The sequence below is a fragment of the Pseudophryne corroboree genome, chromosome 7 (genome assembly GCF_028390025.1).
Source record: "Pseudophryne corroboree isolate aPseCor3 chromosome 7, aPseCor3.hap2, whole genome shotgun sequence".
NCBI classification, from domain to species: domain Eukaryota; kingdom Metazoa; phylum Chordata; class Amphibia; order Anura; family Myobatrachidae; genus Pseudophryne; species Pseudophryne corroboree.
The window spans coordinates 35942466-35962388 of record NC_086450.1 but is presented as its reverse complement, the minus strand read 5'-3'; the positions used below and the strand labels follow the sequence as shown (position 1 = coordinate 35962388).

The 19923-nt window shown below is 47.0% G+C and overlaps 1 protein-coding gene across 1 annotated transcript in view; it reads left to right on the top strand.

Annotated features, from left to right (window-relative positions):
* The first annotated feature begins 15762 nt into the window (after nt 1-15762).
* The window catches only part of C7H3orf70 (chromosome 7 C3orf70 homolog), a 141636-nt gene continuing 137475 nt past the window's right edge, over nt 15763-19923 (top strand). The window contains exon 1 of the mRNA XM_063932996.1: nt 15763-16173. The gene's annotated coding sequence lies outside the window, so the exon portion shown is untranslated. The remainder of the gene's footprint in view (nt 16174-19923) is intronic.

The window sequence follows — 19923 nt, the reverse complement described above, 5'->3', positions numbered from 1 at the left end:
GGCGCCGGCGCATGTGCAGCAGGGACCCATTCACTCTGCTGCATTAAAACGCAGAATGCCCCCCCATGTCATTAAGTACTATCTTCAGCGTAAAGAAGAACAAGGAGTCCTGGAAGTGATGATATGGCCCCCACAGAGCATGGATCTGAACATCATCGAGTCTGTCTGGGATTACATGAAGAGACAGAAGGATTTGAGCAAGGCTACATCCACAGAAGATCTGTGGTTAGTTCTCCAAGATGTTTGGAACAACCTCCCTGCCGAGTTCCTTAAAAAACTGTGTGCAAGTGTACCTAGAAGAATTGATGCTGTTTTGAAGGCAAAGGGCAGTCAGGGTGTAGTACTGCTGACCGGCGCCGGGATCCCAGCAGCATACCGACGCCGGGATCCCAGCGGGGAGGGGCGAGTGCAGCAAGCCCCTTGCGGGCTCGCTGCGCTCGCCACGCTGCGGGTTCGGTGGCGACCTGCGGTCGCCACGGGTTCTATTCCCACTCTATGGGTGTCATGGACACCCACGAGTGGAAATAGTCCCTGTTGGTCGGCATGCCGACCATCGGGATAGTGACCCGTCGGGCTGGTGGAGGAGGTCATGTGACTGCCAGTCAGCTGACCGGCGGTCACATGAATACCACCTGGCAGTCACACCAAATATTGATTTGATTTAGATTTCTCTTCTGTTGATTCACTTTGCATTTTGTTAATTGATAAAAATAAATTATTATCACTTTGGTTTTTAAAAGCATATATATGTATATATACACACACATTTTAAGGGGGCACCAAACTCCAACTTGCCTCTTGCGACTGGGATGAACTTATGTCCCTGGTCGGAAGCCCCTTCCCACCAGAAGTCCAGAAAATGCATGAGGTATAATCAACCCTCCAACACATCCTACCTGCTTTTCTACATGTTTGTAGCTTCTAGTCATACCCGGCATTAGGCAGTGACACGGTTAAGGCCATCAACATATTAATGTATATTCATAAATGTAAATTTGTCAATTATCACATTCTGATGCATATTTTCTCTTACGTGTGATTAAGCGCACAGAGCTGCAGAAGACGGGGGCTTGTTGCTGCTGCTGCATCCAGTGTTACTGTAGCAATCTAGGTCTAGAAGATCATAGTAACCTAATGTGTGGATGGACCTTCACTATGGGGGTAATTCCAAGTTGATCGCAGCAGGACATTTTTTAGCAGTTGGGCAAAACCATGTGCACTGCAGGGGGGGGGGCAGATATAACATGTGCAGAGAGAGATAGATTTGGGTGGGTTATTTTGTTTCTGTGCAGGGTAAATACTGGCTGCTTTATTTTTACACTGCAATTTAGAATTCAGTTTGAACACACCCCACCCAAATCTAACTCTCTCTGCACATGTTACATCTGCCCCCCCCCCCCCCCCCACCCTGCAGTGCACATGGTTTTGCCCAACTGCAAAACAAAGGGGGTAATTCCAAGTTGATCACAGCAGGACATTTTTTAGCAGTTGGGCAAAACCATGTGCACTGCAGGGGGGGCAGATATAACATGTGCAGAGAGAGTTAGATTTGGGTGGGTTATTTTATTTCTGTAAATACTGGGTAAATACTGGCTGCTTTATTTTTACACTGCAAATTAGATTGCAGATTGAACACACCACAACCAAATCTAACTCTCTCTGCACATGTTACATCAGCCCCACCTGCAGTGCAACATGGTTTTGCCCAATTGCTAACAGAATTCCTGCTGCGATCAACTTGGAATTACCCCCAAAGTTCCTACTGCGATCAACTCAGAATTAGGCCCTATGTTTTATATGCAACCACAAATCCAACAGCAGTAGCAAAACAGAGAAACACTTGGGTAATTCCAAGTTGATCGCAGCAGGATTTTTTTTAGCAGTTAGGCAAAACCATGTGCACTGCAGGGGAGGCAGATATAACATGTGCAGAGAGAGTTAGATTTGGGTGGTTTATTTTGTTTCTGTGCAGGGTAAATACTGGCTGCTTTACTTTTACACTGCAATTTAGATTGCAGATTTAACTCACCACACCCATATCTAACTCTCTCTGCACATGTTATATCTGCCCCCCCCTGCAGTGCACATGGTTTTGCCCAACTGCTAACAAATTTCCTGCTGCGATCAACTTGGAATTACCCCCACTGTGCAACAGATAGTGAACAGTGAGGGCTGTTCTGTTACAGGTGAGAGGCTGGGGGCAGACGATGAGAAGCAGAGTACTTCTTGCCACCTCTGGACACCAATAACCTCTTGCTACTGTAACTCTACAGTGAGGGGCTATAGAGGCTATAGAGTGTACTGGTCATTTTTGCCACTGGTAGAAAAAAAAAAGGTTTCTAATGGCATCGATGGAAGAAAGAGGTCTGAAATGTTGCATCTCTTTTTTTTTCATTTCCAAGGTTTGAAATGTTGCATCTCTCTTTTTTTCTTCTCCAATGTTTGAAATGTTGCATCTCTTTTTTTTTTCTTCTCCAACGTTTTAAATGTTGCATCTCTTTTTTTTTTCTTCTCCAAGATTTGAAATGTTGCATCTCTTTTTTTTCTTTTCCAAGGTTTGAAATGTTACATCTCTTTTTTTTCTTCTCCAAGGTTTGAAATGTTGCATCTCTTTTTTTTTCTTCTCCAAGGTTTGAAATGTTGCATCTCTTTTTTTTCTTCTCCAAGGTTTGAAATGTTGCATCTTTTTTTTTCTTCTCCAACGTTTGAAATGTTGCATCTCTTTTTTTTTCTTCTCCAAGGTTTGAAATGTTGCATCTCTTTTTTTTTCTTCTCCAAGGTTTGAAATGTTGCATCTCTTTTTTTTCTACTCCAAGGTTTGAAATGTTGCATCTTTTTTTTTTCTTCTCCAAGGTTTGAAATGTTGCATCTCTTTTTTTTTCTTCTCCAAGGTTTGAAATGTTGCATCTCTTTTTTTTTTCTTCTCCAAGGTTTGAAATGTTGCATCTCTTTTTTTTTCTTCTCCAAGGTTTGAAATGTTGCATCTCTTTTTTTTTCTTCTCCAAGGTTTGAAATGTTGCATCTTTTTTTTTTCTTTTCCAAACGTCTTGTCAGCATAATTGTTCTGCAACCAGTTGTGTTCAACAGACATGTTTTTTTGTGTCTGGTTTCCAAAATGACGGGGATTGTGTCTTACTCTGATTAACAGTTTGTTCACAATAATTCCAAATATACTTCATGAATTCTTATCTACAGCCCAAAGCCATCTCCCGCTCTCGGCCTGCTATAGATGCCCATGCATTGTCACCTCAAACCACCCTGAAGAAGGACAGTTGACTATCGGTCAAGCGAAGCATAGTAGAATCTTGTCTGATTGTTCTTTTATTGGGTGCAGTATGACTGACCGCTGGTCAGCATACCGAAGCCCGGATCCCGTCAGCATACCAATGCTGCGCTCGCCACGGGTTCTATTCCCACTCTATGAATGTCGTGGACACCTACAAGTGGAAATAGTCCCTGTTGGTCGGCATGCCAACCGTCGGGAGAGTGAGGTGGCGGGATTTTGGGTGAGGTCATGTGACCATCAGTCTGCTGACCGCCAGTCACATGAATACCACCCCTTTTATTTATCTTGAAATTATCCTTCTGTTATTTGTGAACTGAAATCCGTTTTTTTGATCTTGTGGTCGCAACACATTCTCACAAAGGCCCTCATTCCGAGTTGTTCGCTCGTTATTTTTCTTCGCATCGCAGCAATTTTCCGCAAACTGCGCATGCGCAATGTTAGCACCGCGCCTGCACCAAGTAAATTTGCTAAGAAGTTTGGTATTTTACTCACGGCTTAACGAAGAAATTTCTTCGTTCTGGTGATCGGAGTGTGATTGACAGGAAGTGGGTGTTTCTGGGCGGAAACTGGCCGTTTTATGGGAGTGTGCGGAAAAACGCTGCCGTTTCTGGGAAAAACGCGGGAGTGGCTGGAGAAACGGGGGAGTGTCTGGACGAACGCTGGGTGTGTTTGTGACGTCAAACCAGGAACGAAACTGACTGAACTGATTGCAGTGGCAGAGTAAGTATCGAGCTACTCGGAAACTGCAAAGAAATTTCTGATAGCTATTCTATTCGCTATTTTGCGAATCTTTCGTTCGCTATTCTGCAAAGCTAAGATTCACTCCCAGTAGGCGGCGGCTTAGTGTGTGCAAAGCTGCTAAAAGCAGCTAGCGAGCGAACAACTCGGAATGAGGGCCAAAGTACCCAAGGGGAGGTCTCTCCTACACTGAAGAAGATGGTGGTAACGCAGCTGATGTTTATGCAATAGCGCTACAGCAACCGCAGAGGCGTGCGCAGCACAATTTATTATAGATTGCACCACTAGAGAGATGTGTCTAGCACCACCATTTCGGCGTGTCCAGCACCACCTTTCGGGTGTGTCTACGTCGAGTACCACTAAAGAGGCATGTCCAGCAAAACCTTTTTGGGTGTGTCTAGCACCACTTAAGAGGTGAGTCCAGCGCCATATTTTGGGGTGTCTAGCACCACTAGAAAGGCGTGTCCAGCGCTACCTTTCAGGTGTGTCTACTACCACTAGAGAGGCATGTCCAGCACCACCTTTCGGGTATGTCTAGCACCACTAGAGAGGCGTATCCAGCACCATACTTTGGGTGTGTCTAGCACCACTAGAAAGGCGTGTCCAGCGCTACGTTTTGGATGTGTCTAGCGGCACTAAAGAGGTGTGTCTAACACCACATATTGGATGTTTCCACTGGAGCGGCATGTCCAGCACCTCCTTTTGGGTATGTCTAGCACCATTTGGGGATCATGTCTAGCACCACCTATTGGATGTTTCTAGCAACGTTTTACAATTATTAAGCATACTACAACATATGGAAAATGAAATACTACACAACATAACCATAGTATAGAAAGTACACCACAGAAAAGACCGGGATACGGTTAATTTACCGGCTGTCTTGATCCCAGCATTCAGGATACAGATGCCGGAATCCCGACAGCCGGGGATATGTCAGCGGTCGGAATCCTGACCGAAGCCTGGTATTGCCACAAACCGAGGGGGAATATAATAGGGGGGTGAGGGGACTTGCTGCCGGTATTCTGGCTGTTGGAAATCCGGCATCGGACTCCTGACCGCTGGTAACTAATACCTAACCCAAAACACCACATAAAACAAGATGAAGCAGCCATCTTGGGCACATAAGTTACATAATACAATCCTCAAGTTGTAATTAATTTGGATGGCTTGCAGTAATGAATAATAAATAGTTGCAAGCATATATATCCAACAAATTAAAATATCACGCTAATAACCATACTACTAAACTTTAATGAATATGACTCTCAAAACCACAGATACAGACCAGAACAATGTATAATTATACCATAATGACAAACATTTAAAATTATATTCAGACATATAATCATATAATTGTTTATAAAATGGGTCGGTATTATTAATTATACAGACTATAATTAAAAAAATTGAAAGCTATTATTTATATCTTTATTTCTTATATTCTTATAGCTCTTTATTAGCTTATCTTATATATAACACTCATTGGTCTGTTTGTCCGGTTATGCATTTGAACACCCCTGCATTGATTGGGATGAAACCAACGTGGGGTGGTCCAGCTGAATCCTGGCCAGGTTTTAGGGGTGGTTAGGGTCCCGGCTGGACCTGACGGTGGAATTGCGCCAGGAAGAACTTTGACCCAGGAAACCTGGTCTGGGCCTTCCACTGGATGGATTTGGAAGAAAACGTCACAGAGTGGTAACACTGTATCCCAGAAGACATACTGGGGGGTTGCGGTCAGAATGCGCCGGACAGAACTTTGACCCAGGAAGCCTGTTGAACCTCCCATTAGAGTACGCTGGGCAGCCTTGGAATAGCATCACTGATAACAGAAGGAAAACTTTATACCCATCTCACAATGGAAAAGTGATTACAAAACTGAACAGAAAGAAAAGGTGGAGATTAGGGCTACTGGTGACACCCCCAAAACAAAACGACACTGGGCAGCCGCCTCATGGGTGTGTTGGAAGTGGTGGTATTTAGTATGCCGGCTGTTGGGATCCCGGCGCTCAGTATACCGACAACTATTCTCCCTTTTGGGGTCCACGACCTGCCTGGAGGGAGAATAAATAGTGTCGCGCGCCACCGTGCCCGCAGCGAGCCTGCAAGGGGCTCATTTGCGCTCGACCAGCTGTCGGTATGCCGGTGTCGGGATCCCGGCCGCCGACATACCATACTACACCCGTTGGAAGAGCTGCTAAGCTACTAATTATTTTTAATATGTTGACAGTTACATCCAGCTTATTGATAACTTAATAACAGTAAAATGTAAACCTGGGCAGTGCCGCGTACATCAGCTAGTTACAGATCATTTCAAATAGCCAAATATATTTACATACTATCAACATATAGTACTCATTTTATTGATGATATATTAGATAGCACCTACACACACACAGCAGTATATAGAAAGGAAGATATTACTATTACTGAGTCAGCAGACACTGATACTGATACTGAGTGAGCAGACACTGTGTACTGATACTGCTACTGAGTGGACGATACTGAGTATTGATACTGCTACTGAGTCAGCAGACACTGAGTACTGCTACTGAGTGGGCAGACACTGAGTACTGCTACTGAGTGGGCGGATACTGAGTACTGCTACTTCTACTGAGTGGGCAAATACTGAGTATTGATACTGCTGAGTGAGCAGACCCTGAGTACTGCTACTGCTACTGAGTGGGCAGACACTGAGTACTGCTACTGAGTGAGCAGACACTGAGTACTGATACTGCTACTGAGTGGGCAGACACTGAGTACTGATACTGCTACTGAGTGGGCATATACTGAGTATTGATACTGCTACTGAGTGAGCAGACACTGAGTATTGATACTGCTACTGAGTGAGCAGACACTGAGTACTGATACTGCTACTGAGTGGGCAGATACTGAGTATTGATACTGCTACTGAGTGAGCAGACACTGAGTATTGATACTGCTACTGAGTGAGCAGACACTGAGTATTGATACTGCTACTGAGTGAGCAGACACTGAGTACTGATACTGCTACTGAGTGGGCAGATACTGAGTATTGATACTGCTACTGAGTGGGCAGACACTGAGTATTGATACTGCTACAGAGTGAGCAGACACTGAGTATTGATACTGCTACTGAGTGAGCAGACACTGAGTATTGATACTGCTACTGAGTGAGCAGACACTGAGTATTGATACTGCTACTGAGTGAGCAGACACTGAGTACTGATACTGCTACTGAGTGAGCAGACACTGAGTACTGATACTGCTACTGAGTGAGCAGACACTGAGTACTGATACTGCTACTGAGTGAGCAGACACTGAGTACTGATACTGCTACTGAGTGAGCAGACACTGAGTATTGATACTGCTACTGAGTGAGCAGACACTGAGTATTGATACTGCTACTGAGTGAGCAGACACTGAGTATTGATACTGCTACTGAGTGAGCAGACACTGAGTAATGATACTGCTACTGAGTGAGCAGACACTGAGTATTGATACTGCTACTGAGTGAGCAGACACTGAGTACTGATACTGCTACTGAGTGAGCAGACACTGAGTACTGATACTGCTACTGAGTGAGCAGACACTGAGTACTGATACTGCTACTGAGTGAGCAGACACTGAGTACTGATACTGCTACTGAGTGAGCAGACACTGAGTATTGATACTGCTACTGAGTGAGCAGACACTGAGTATTGATACTGCTACTGAGTGAGCAGACACTGAGTATTGATACTGCTACTGAGTGAGCAGACACTGAGTAATGATACTGCTACTGAGTGAGCAGACACTGAGTATTGATACTGCTACTGAGTGAGCAGACACTGAGTACTGATACTGCTACTGAGTGAGCAGACACTGAGTATTGATACTGCTACTGAGTGAGCAGACACTGAGTATTGATACTGCTACTGAGTGAGCAGACACTGAGTAATGATACTGCTACTGAGTGAGCAGACACTGAGTATTGATACTGCTACTGAGTGAGCAGACACTGAGTACTGATACTGCTACTGAGTGAGCAGACACTGAGTATTGATACTGCTACTGAGTGAGCAGACACTGAGTAATGATACTGCTACTGAGTGAGCAGACACTGAGTATTGATACTGCTACTGAGTGAGCAGACACTGAGTACTGATACTGCTACTGAGTGAGCAGACACTGAGTATTGATACTGCTACTGAGTGAGCAGACACTGAGTAATGATACTGCTACTGAGTGAGCAGACACTGAGTATTGATACTGCTACTGAGTGAGCAGACACTGAGTACTGATACTGCTACTGAGTGAGCAGACACTGAGTATTGATACTGCTACTGAGTGAGCAGACACTGAGTAATGATACTGCTACTGAGTGAGCAGACACTGAGTATTGATACTGCTACTGAGTGAGCAGACACTGAGTAATGATACTGCTACTGAGTGAGCAGACACTGAGTATTGATACTGCTACTGAGTGAGCAGACACTGAGTACTGATACTGCTACTGAGTGAGCAGACACTGAGTATTGATACTGCTACTGAGTGAGCAGACACTGAGTAATGATACTGCTACTGAGTGAGCAGACACTGAGTATTGATACTGCTACTGAGTGAGCAGACACTAGGGGTAATTTAGAGTTGATCGCAGCAGCAAATTTGTTAGCAGTTGGGAAAAACCATGGTGGTCATTCCGACCCGTTCGCACGCAGCTGTTCTTCGCTGCGGTGCGAACGGGTCTGGAATGCGCATGCGGGGCGTGTGCATTGCGCACGCGCGCCATTACCCGGCGCGCAACGACACTTACAGAGAAGAAAGTGGTTGCAGCGGCGACCGCAAGAAGATGGACAACAAGAGGGTGTTCCGGGGCGTCAACTTACCGTTTGCTGCTGCGATCAACTCAGAATTACCCCCACTGAGTACTGCTACTGAGTGAGCAGATACTGGGGGCATTCCGAGTTGATTGTAGCTGTGCTAAATTTAGCACAACTGCGATCATTCACACTGACATGCGGGGGGGCGCCCAGCACAGGGCTAGCTCGCCCCGCATGTCAGTCCGGACCCCCTGCACAAGTACAAAAGCATCGCACAGCGGTGATGCTTTTGTACGTGTGGAGTATCTCCCGGCAAGCGCAGCTCCTGTAGCTGGCCGGGAGTTGATCGTCGCTGCCCCTGGTTGTAGCGGCTGCATGTGACGTCACGCAGCCGCTGCGGCCCGACCCCCGCACGGTCCGGCCACGCCTGCGTTGGCCGGACCGCACCCCCATAATGGCGGCCAAACGCTACTGTGCCGCCCCCTCCCGCCTCTGCCTGTCAATCAGGCAGAGGTGATCGCTAGGGAATGACGGCCTCCGGCCTTCTGGCATGCGCCGGGGCAATGCGGCGATAAACTGCAGCGAGCGATCGGGTCGGAATGACCCCCACTGAGTACTGATACTGCTACTGAGTCAGCAGACACTGAGTACTGATACTGCTACTGAGTGAGCAGACACTGAGTACTGATACTGCTACTGAGCCAGCAGACACTGAGTAATGATACTGCTACTGAGTCAGCAGACACTGAGTACTGATACTGAGTCAGCAGACACTGAGTACTGATACTGCTACTGAGTCAGCCGACACTGAGTATTGATACTGCTACTGAGTGAGCAGACACTGAGTATTGATACTGCTACTGAGTGAGCAGACACTGAGTAATGATACTGCTACTGAGTGAGCAGACACTGAGTATTGATACTGCTACTGAGTGAGCAGACGCTGAGTACTGATACTGCTACTGAGTGAGCAGACACTGAGTATTGATACTGCTACTGAGTGAGCAGACACTGAGTAATGATACTGCTACTGAGTGAGCAGACACTGAGTATTGATACTGCTACTGAGTGAGCAGACACTGAGTAATGATACTGCTACTGAGTGAGCAGACACTGAGTATTGATACTGCTACTGAGTGAGCAGACACTGAGTACTGATACTGCTACTGAGTGAGCAGACACTGAGTATTGATACTGCTACTGAGTGAGCAGACACTGAGTAATGATACTGCTACTGAGTGAGCAGACACTGAGTATTGATACTGCTACTGAGTGAGCAGACACTGAGTATTGATACTGCTACTGAGTGAGCAGACACTGAGTACTGATACTGCTACTGAGTGAGCAGACACTAGGGGTAATTTAGAGTTGATCGCAGCAGCAAATTTGTTAGCAGTTGGGAAAAACCATGGTGGTCATTCCGACCCGTTCGCACGCAGCTGTTCTTCGCTGCGGTGCGAACGGGTCTGGAATGCGCATGCGGGGCGTGTGCATTGCGCACGCGCGCCATTACCCGGCGCGCAACGACACTTACAGAGAAGAAAGTGGTTGCAGCGGCGACCGCAAGAAGATGGACAACAAGAGGGTGTTCCGGGGCGTCAACTTACCGTTTGCTGCTGCGATCAACTCAGAATTACCCCCACTGAGTACTGCTACTGAGTGAGCAGATACTGGGGGCATTCCGAGTTGATTGTAGCTGTGCTAAATTTAGCACAACTGCGATCATTCACACTGACATGCGGGGGGGGCGCCCAGCACAGGGCTAGCTCGCCCCGCATGTCAGTCCGGACCCCCTGCACAAGTACAAAAGCATCGCACAGCGGTGATGCTTTTGTACGTGTGGAGTATCTCCCGGCAAGCGCAGCTCCTGTAGCTGGCCGGGAGTTGATCGTCGCTGCCCCTGGTTGTAGCGGCTGCATGTGACGTCACGCAGCCGCTGCGGCCCGACCCCCGCACGGTCCGGCCACGCCTGCGTTGGCCGGACCGCACCCCCATAATGGCGGCCAAACGCTACTGTGCCGCCCCCTCCCGCCTCTGCCTGTCAATCAGGCAGAGGTGATCGCTAGGGAATGACGGCCTCCGGCCTTCTGGCATACGCCGGGGCAATGCGGCGATAAACTGCAGCGAGCGATCGGGTCGGAATGACCCCCACTGAGTACTGATACTGCTGCTGAGTGAGCAGACACTGAGTACTGATACTGCTACTGAGTCAGCAGACACTGAGTACTGATACTGCTACTGAGTGAGCAGACACTGAGTACTGATACTGCTACTGAGTCAGCAGACACTGAGTAATGATACTGCTACTGAGTCAGCAGACACTGAGTACTGATACTGAGTCAGCAGACACTGAGTACTGATACTGCTACTGAGTGAGCAGACACTGAGTATTGATACTGCTACTGAGTGAGCAGACACTGAGTAATGATACTGCTACTGAGTGAGCAGACACTGAGTATTGATACTGCTACTGAGTGAGCAGACACTGAGTACTGATACTGCTACTGAGTCAGCAGACACTGAGTAATGATACTGCTACTGAGTGAGCAGACACTGAGTAATGATACTGCTACTGAGTCAGCAGACACTGAGTAATGATACTGCTACTGAGTCAGCAGACACTGAGTACTGATACTGAGTCAGCAGACACTGAGTACTGATACTGCTACTGAGTCAGCAGACACTGAGTACTGATACTGAGTCAGCAGACACTGAGTACTGATACTGAGTCAGCAGACACTGAGTACTGATACTGCTACTGAGTGAGCAGATAGAGAACAGATATATATTAGAGAAACTGAAATATAAAGTGATGTTGATGCTTAGGGTGTAGTACTGGTGACCGGCGGTCTCCTGACTGCCGGTCACCTTACCGACGCCGGGATCCCGGCAGCATACCGACGCCGGGATCCCGGCGGGGAGGGGCGAGTGCAGCAAGCCCCTTGCGGGCTCGCTGCGCTCGCCACGCTGCGGGCTCGGTGGCGACCTGCGGTCGCCACGGGTTCTATTCCCACTCTATGGGTGTCGTGGACACCCACGAGTGGAAATAGTCCCTGTTGGTCGGCATGCCGACCATCGGGATAGTAAGCCGTCGGGCTCACGGAGGAGGTCATGTGACTGTCGGTCAGCTGACCGGCGGTCACATGAATACCACCCGATGCTTAGACTTAGGAAAAGTATCCAAACCTCCTAAAGAGGACATGTGGCGGTTCTAGGTATCATTTAACTAGTACTGTACATTCTATATGATGATAGCTAGAATCTTGTTACTATGAGCAACAACACTACTTGTCTTTAGATGGTTTGGTACCTCTTCCCATAATGTGATAGTAATACCCAAAGGATCTTATATAAAAGGTGCTAGTTTTACACACAGCTTCAGTATGTTGGTGTAAGGTGTTTGGTATCCGGTATCCGGTCTTTAGGTCGACCACAATTAGGTTGACAGTCATTAGGTCGGCCACTATTGGTCGACATGGTCACTAGGTCGACATGGAAAAAGGCCGACGAGTATTCCAATTTTTTTTTTTACTTTTTTAGACTTTACAATCCATGTGGACCATGATTGGGAATAGTAACCTGTGCCGAGCGCAGCGGTAGTAAAGCTAGACACCTTGCCCGAAGCATGGCGAGCGAAACGAGCCATGCGAGGGGACACGGTGCACTAATTGGGGTTCCCGGTCACTCTACGAAGAAAACAACACCAATTTTTTTTTTTTTAAACTCATGTCAACCTTTTTCCATGTCGACTTATAGACCGTGTCAACCTATTTCAGGTGTTGATCTAGTCACTGTCGACCTAAGTGTGGTCAACCCTACGATCCACACCCAGATGTTTTGCATATTTTATTGAACAGTGTTCGGTAACTTTGAAAGTGAAAGATATAGGTGAGAACCTCTGCAGGAAAACATCTGAAAGATATAGGCGAGAACCTCTGCAGGAAAAAAGTTTTTTTTTTTTTTTTTCCTTTGGGGATGAATGCTATGCAGTGGTTACAGTCAGGGCCAGATTAACAATGGGGCGGATGGAGCTCCAGCTCCAGGCCTCCACATAAAAATAGGCCCATCACTCTGGCAGCAGGATGATGACCAGATGCACAGCTGACCAAACAACCTAAGTATTAAAAATGTTTTTGTAGTTTTCTCACAATATTATCCAATTTTTCGATCCAATTTATGTATTTAGAGAGACATTGGGGCATATAATGTACAGGGTGTACACGCCTACATGGCTCTGGCCACATTCATACAGCCCTGGTCACAGCTCTTCTCCTTCTCAGTATAGGCCCTTGAAAATGTTCAGCTCCAGGCCCATGTGGCCCTTGATCCGGCCCTGGTTACAGTTTGGGTGCCAATATACAATACCCTAGGAAGGTCGCCCAGTAAAGGACACACAGGGGCCCAAGATTAACATGGGGGCCCTAGGAGCACATTAAACTATATTGAAAACCATTTGCCAGGACGGCATCTTATCAGAGGCGCTGTCCCAGCAAGAGTCTCTTAGTAAATTTCCCCCGACGTAATATGGTATCTCTAATTTCCATGGATAGTGGTTAATAAGAGACAATATTTCTCGGGGTACACATGTTTAGTTAATACGCCCATCAGAGAGAGATAGAGGTTTCACACACAACAAAAACAAGTGTATTCCAGGAACACTCCTAGATTCCCATAAACAGAATACGCTCCGTCTCTTTATATTGCTTTGAATATTGGCTTTGAATATAAATAAGACTTTAAAGACAAGAAAGAATATTCACTGAATAATAACCTTGAATATATTTCCTTTTTCCATTTATACAGGATATTTCAAAGGCGCATTAAACCTTGAGTCACACAAACATCTCCTTTAATGGAGCACATTAGAGTAATGAAAACGTTGGTTTTACCAGTATAGGGGCATCAGCAGCTGGGTGACATTTCAGGGCCGGGAAGTGCGGAACTCTGCATATTAATCTGAAGTGCGACCTCTGAATTTTTTTTTGATATTTGTAAAAGGATACAATCATCCAACTAGCAGGACAGCCATAGCGCCAGCACCGGGGCCAGTGCCCGGCGACGTATTTGGTATCACGTGTATGCCATCTAAATAGATATATTCCAGTCTTCACAAACCATCCCATTGTGGATGTGCAATAGCTGCCAGTAGCAAACATCAGGTCACTGGTCTGGTCACCCTTTGCTTCCATGGGGTGTAGTAGGGTATGCCGGCGGCCGGGCTCCCGGCGACCAGCATACCGGCGCCAGAATCCCGACCGCCGGCATACCGACAGCTGGGCGAGCGCAAATTAGCCTCTTGCAGGCTCACTGCACTCGCCACGCTGCGGGCACGGTGGCGCGCTTAGTGCGCCACGCTATCTATTCTCCCTCCAGGGGGGTCGTGGACCCCCAAGAGGGAGAAAATATGTCGGTATGCCAGCGGTCGGGGTTCCGGCACCGGTATGCTGGTCATCGGGAGCACGGCCGCCGGCAAACCGGAAGACCACCTGCTTCCATGACATTCCCGCCAGACGGGACAGTTCTGCAAATTCACATGCTCACCAGTGGCATGGGGTGAGGTGAGGCAGAGCCTTTCCTGTCATACTAACGTTTAAACGTTATAGTTTTGGCTATATAAAGTATATGAAAAATACAAAGAATACATTATTAATATCTTCTTTGTATTATTCTAGTGATTTTTATAGTCAAAACTTGGGCGTAAAAAGTCTGTGGCAGGTGAGGCACCTACCTTTTCCGCACATCTCTGATCAAAACTCAACACATTTCCAGCACTATACTGCTGCACCTGTGTATACTGCTGCACCTGTGTATACTGCCCACATGTATATACTGCTGCACCTGTGTATACCGCCCACATGTATATACTGCTGCACCTGTGTATACCGCCCACATGTATATACTGCTGCACCTGTGTATAATGCCCACATGCACCCTTTGGCTCATACATTGGGCGGGATTCAATTATTTTCACCCCTTTCCACACCTGTTCTGTTTCTGCCCTCAGGGATGTTGTATCATTATTTCAGCTCACTACCCCCGGAGTAGCGAGACACCCAACCCTTTACACAGCTAAACCTGATTAGTATGGGCGCAATATGCGCGATAATGGAGATCATTTTAGAAAGGAAATTGGGCGTGATATATCATTTGAATCTCACTCACTGTGTAAGTCTGGCTCTAGTAGTAGCCAGCGCCTCCTCAGCCATTTACCTCACCGCACGCCCCTGATGCTCACCATCCATAAAAACTTCCCATTTTATGGGTAGTATGCTTCGCCAATCCATACGCTCAAGTGCTCTCTGTCCATATACATATAACTGATCCATACTTGCTCAGACACAGGCTTCTATCCGCATTTCCAATTGTGTGAGACTCCCCTGTCACTATGTGTGTGAGACTCCCTGTCACTATCAGTGCAAGATCCCTCTGTCACTATTAGTGTGTGAGACCGCCTGTCACTATCAGTGTGTGAGACCCCCTGTCACTAGTGTGTGACTCCCTGTCACTATCAGTGTGTGTGAGATCCACTGTCACTGTGAGACCCGCAGTTACTTTCACTGTGTAAGATTCCTGTACCACTGTCAGACCGCCCCTGTCACTATCAGTGTGAGGCCCCCCTGTCACTATAAGTATGTGAGACCTCCTGTCACTATCAGTGTGTGTGAGACCCCTGTCACTATCAGTGTGAGGCCCCCCTGTCACTATAAGTATGTGAGACCTCCTGTCACTATCAGTGTGTGTGAGACCCCTGTCACTATCAGTGTGAGGCCCCCCTGTCACTATAAGTATGTGAGACCTCCTGTCACTATCAGTGTGTGTGAAACCCCTGTCACTATCAGTGTGAGACGCCCCCTGTCACTATCAGTGTGAGACCCCCTGTCACTATCAGTGTGAGACCCCCTGTCACTATGAGCATGTTAGAGACCCCCTGTCACTATGAGTATGAGACCCCCCCACGCCCAGGCTGTCAGAGTCACTCTCCGGGCCAGACAGGCGGCAGATGGCAGTGTAGCGGAGCATGCGCGGTGCCGCCTCCCGGCTCACACAGCCAGCAGCAGCAGCAGCAGCAGCAGCAGCAGAGACAGCAGAGACAGGAGCGGCCGGAACACATCGGCGAGTGCCCGGGAGTGAGTGGTCGCATCTCCGGCACACCAAACGCCGCCGCCGCCGCTATGTATCACACGGAGAGCGTGGCGGGCAGCTGAGGAGTCCCGGGGCGGAGAGCTCTATGCCCGGCTCATGCCTGTCCCCGCTGCCGCTGCTGCTCCCGGGCTGTGAAGTTTATCGGACCCTGGGCACGGAGAGCCCCCGCCTTGGCATGGAGCCCCTGCCACACCCGGCGCCCCCAAACCCATCCTGGTAACATAGGTGAGAGAGCCGGGCGTGGGCAGCTTGTGTACATGTGTGTGTACTGTACATGTGTGTATATATGTATGTGTACGTGTGTGTGTGTGTGTATATGTGTCTTTGGGGTTGTTTATGTACGCATGTGTATCTGTACATTTGTCTTTAAATGTATGTGTCTGTGTGTGTGTGTGTATGTATATATATATATATATATATATATATATAGTGTCTGAGTGCACGTTTTGTATGTATATGTATATACGTGAGTCTATGCATGTGTACGTGTGTGTGTGTGTGTGTGTGTGTCTGTATATGTGCACATGTATGTGTGTATGGAAGTGTACCTACAGTTTGTGTATTTATTTGCATGTGTAAATATAAATGTGTGTTTGTACATGTGTATGTGTTTACACTAAGTATGGGGTGCCCCACTTATAACCAGGTTGCCAGTAAGTGGGCTCCCAGTGCCTATATTTGGGCGGTCGGATACATTATTACAGTACCCACTACTTGGAAGCAGATTGCTGGGCATCTGTGCACAATGGTATAACGTGTCAGGTCCCAGCCAGCAATCACTGCACTGGTGATGGAGTCGGAGATCCCTCCTGTGTTACATTGATTGTGTCACTTACATTTATTCTGTGCAGCCAGTGTGTATAATAGTGTTACACCAGCTGTAGCGTTACTTGCAGGGTATGGGGAAGTGTGTGAGATGTACAGTGCGTGCATCCATTGTGTATAATAGTGTTACACCAGCAGTAGCGTTACTTGTAGGGTATGGGGAAGTGTGTCTGGAAGAGATGTACAGTTACTGTACAGTGTGTGCAGCCAGTGTGTATAATAGTGTTACACCAGCAGTAGTGTTACTTGCAGGGTATGGGGAAGTGTGTCTGGAAGAGATGTACAGTTACTGTACAGTGTGTGCAGCCAGTGTGTATAATAGTGTTACACCAGCTGTAGCGTTACTTGCAGGGTATGGGGAAGTGTGTGAGATGTACAGTTACTGTACAGTGTGTATAATAGTGTTACACCAGCTGTAGTGTTACTTGCAGGGTATGGGGAAGTGTGTCTGGAAGAGATGTACAGTTACTGTACAGTGTGTGCAGCCAGTGTGTATAATAGTGTTACACCAGCTGTAGTGTTACTTGCAGGGTATGGGGAAGTGTGTCTGGAAGAGATGTGCAGTTACTGTACAGTGTGTGCAGCCAGTGTGTATAATAGTGTTACACCAGCTGTAGTGTTACTTGCAGGGTATGGGGAAGTGTGTCTGGAAGAGATGTACAGTTACTGTACAGTGTGTGCAGCCAGTGTGTATAATAGTGTTACACCAGCTGTAGTGTTACTTGCAGGGTATGGGGAAGTGTGTCTGGAAGAGATGTGCAGTTACTGTACAGTGTGTGCAGCCAGTGTGTATAATAGTGTTACACCAGCAGTAGTGTTACTTGCAGGGTATGGGGAAGTGTGTCTGGAAGAGATGTACAGTTACTGTACAGTGTGTGCTACAGTGTGTGCAGCCAGTGTGTATAATAGTGTTACACCAGCTGTAGTGTTACTTGCAGGGTATGGGGAAGTGTGTCTGGAAGAGATGTACAGTTACTGTACAGTGTGTGCAGCCAGTGTGTATAATAGTGTTACACCAGCTGTAGTGTTACTTGCAGGGTATGGGGAAGTGTGTCTGGAAGAGATGTACAGTTACTGTACAGTGTGTGCAGCCAGTGTGTATAATAGTGTTACACCATCTGTAGTGTTACTTGCAGGGTATGGGGAAGTGTGTCTGGAAGAGATGTGCAGTTACTGTACAGTGTGTGCAGCTAGTGTGTATAATAGTGTTACACCAGCAGTAGTGTTACTTGCAGGGTAAGGGGAAGTGTGTCTGGAAGAGATGTGCAGTTACTGTACAGTGTGTGCAGCCAGTGTGTATAATAGTGTTACACCAGCTGTAGTGTTACTTGCAGGGTATGGGGAAGTGTGTCTGGAAGAGATGTGCAGTTACTGTACAGTGTGTGCAGCCAGTGTGTATAATAGTGTTACACCAGCTGTAGCGTTACTTGCAGGGTATGGGGAAGTGTGTCTGGAAGAGATGTACAGTTACTGTACAGTGTGTGCAGCCAGTGTGTATAATAGTGTTACACCAGCTGTAGTGTTACTTGCAGGGTATGGGGAAGTGTGTCTGGAAGAGATGTACAGTTACTGTACAGTGTGTGCAGCCAGTGTGTATAATAGTGTTACACCAGCTGTAGTGTTACTTGCAGGGTATGGGGAAGTGTGTCTGGAAGAGATGTACAGTTACTGTACAGTGTGTGCAGCCAGTGTGTATAATAGTGTTACACCAGCTGTAGTGTTACTTGCAGGGTATGGGGAAGTGTGTCTGGAAGAGATGTACAGTTACTGTACAGTGTGTGCAGCCAGTGTGTATAATAGTGTTACACCAGCTGTAGTGTTACTTGCAGGGTATGGGGAAGTGTGTCTGGAAGAGATGTGCAGTTACTGTACAGTGTGTGCAGCCAGTGTGTATAATAGTGTTACACCAGCTGTAGTGTTACTTGCAGGGTGTGGGGAAGTGTGTCTGGAAGAGATGTACAGTTACTGTACAGTGTGTGCAGCCAGTGTGTATAATAGTGTTACACCAGCAGTAGTGTTACTTGCAGGGTATGGGGAAGTTTGTCTGGAAGAGATGTACAGTTATTGTACAGTGTGTGCAGCCAGTGTGTATAATAGTGTTACACCAGCAGTAGTGTTACTTGCAGGGTATGGGGAAGTGTGTCTGGAAGAGATGTACAGTTATTGTACAATGTGTGCAGCCAGTGTGTATAATAGTGTTACACCAGCAGTAGTGTTACTTGCAGGGTATGGGGAAGTGTGTCTGGAAGAGATGTGCAGTTACTGTACAGTGTGTGCAGCCAGTGTGTATATTAGTGTTACACCAGCTGTAGTGTTACTTGCAGGGTATGGGGAAGTTTGTCTGGAAGAGATGTACAGTTACTGTACAGTGTGTGCAGCCAGTGTGTATAATAGTGTTACACCAGCTGTAGTGTTACTTGCAGGGTATGGGGAAGTGTGTGAGATGTACAGTTACTGTACAGTGTGTGCAGCTAGTGTGTATAATAGTGTTACACCAGCTGTAGTGTTACTTGCAGGGTATGGGGAAGTGTGTCTGGAAGAGATGTGCACTTACTGTACAGTGTGTGCAGCCAGTGTGTATAATAGTGTTACACCAGCTGTAGTGTTACTTGCAGGGTATGGGGAAGTGTGTCTGGAAGAGATGTGCACTTACTGTACAGTGTGTGCAGCCAGTGTGTATAATAGTGTTACACCAGCTGTAGTGTTACTTGCAGGGTATGGGGAAGTGTGTCTGGAAGAGATGTACAGTTACTGTACAGTGTGTATAATAGTGTTACACCAGCAGTAGTGTTACTTGCAGGGTATGGGGAAGTGTGTCTGGAAGAGATGTACAGTTACTGTACAGTGTGTGCAGCCAGTGTGTATAATAGTGTTACACCAGCTGTAGTGTTACTTGTAGGGTATGGGGAAGTGTGTCTGGAAGAGATGTACAGTTACTGTACAGTGTGTGCAGCCAGTGTGTATAATAGTGTTACACCAGCTGTAGTGTTACTTGCAGGGTATGGGGAAGTTTGTCTGGAAGAGATGTACAGTTACTGTACAGTGTGTGCAGCTAGTGTGTATAATAGTGTTACACCAGCTGTAGTGTTACTTGCAGGGTATGGGGAAGTGTGTCTGGAAGAGATGTGCACTTACTGTACAGTGTGTGCA